The following is a 1,096-nucleotide window of genomic DNA, read 5'->3' as shown; positions in this document are numbered from 1 at the left end:
ACTTACCATTAATAGTGTTGAGAATTTGCTTAACTTTCTTTACAACGGGCTTCACTGAGTCATGGTCGTACACTTTCTCGATTCCAAGCTGGAGGGAGTGTGCCAGACACTTAATCACTGGCAGGTCAAGCTCCCTGAAATAAACAGAGGGGGCTAAGTAAGCGCAAATAAGCGTGTAAAACGATTACACCGATGCTTTTACTAAATTCCGCGCAGTATATAATACAGAGTTGTTCACAGACCCCGTCTTTTATTTTGCTGGCGTGCAGGCGGGCGTGCCTACCGTCTCTCACCACGACACGGCGCCTAATGGCCCCGTGCGAGTATGCAACCCACCCGCCGCACGCCTGCATGAGGCACAGTATACGCACAGTAAAGGAAGGGGTCTCTGTAGGTGGACCACCCAGTATTATTATCGCGCACAGCTGACAAGTTAACTCACCTGATAGCCGCTACAAAGTTTGCACCATTGTCCACAGTAACAGCGGAAATGGCATCTTTGGTGATATCCCATTGACGGAGGAGATTTTCCGTGAATTCTGATAAATTTGTGGCAGAGTGAGAATCGTCAGTAGGCATGCATCCAAGGGTGATACTGACTAACTCCCATGCTAAGTTAATAAAGTGAGCAGTAGCTCCCACATAGGAGTCCTTAGCAACCGAAGTCCAACCATCCATTGTCAAAGACAAGAACTCAGCCTCTTGCATCATTTTCTTAATTAAATCTACAGTCTCCGAATACAATTGTGGCACGTAGTGCTCCGTCATTGCTCTTCTACCCGGAAGTAAGCGCCCCAATCCTGGTCGAAGAATGTCAATAAATCTTCTGAAGCCGTCAGAGTCAACAATTGAATAGGTCAAGCACTGTGCAGCTATAAAGTATGCTGAAGCCAGAGAACAGTTTTCAATGGTTTTCGCATCCAAACTTTGAAAGCTGAGTTTTGTCTGCTGACTGCCAGGCGTCGTCGCCCTGGAAAGAAAGTAAAATATATAAGACACTTGTGGGGAAAAATATTTTACCTAACTTGCGATTGTGGCCCGTGGTGCCATGCCCCCCCCCCTTTTTTTCTCAACTCTCTCCGTTTCGAGGTGTCTC

The sequence above is a fragment of the Frankliniella occidentalis genome, unplaced genomic scaffold, assembly GCF_000697945.3.
Source record: "Frankliniella occidentalis isolate FOCC.00 unplaced genomic scaffold, Focc_3.1 Scaffold141, whole genome shotgun sequence".
Taxonomy (NCBI): Eukaryota; Metazoa; Arthropoda; class Insecta; order Thysanoptera; family Thripidae; genus Frankliniella; species Frankliniella occidentalis.
The sequence above is the reverse complement of the archived record's forward strand: the minus strand, read 5'-3'. Positions refer to the sequence as shown.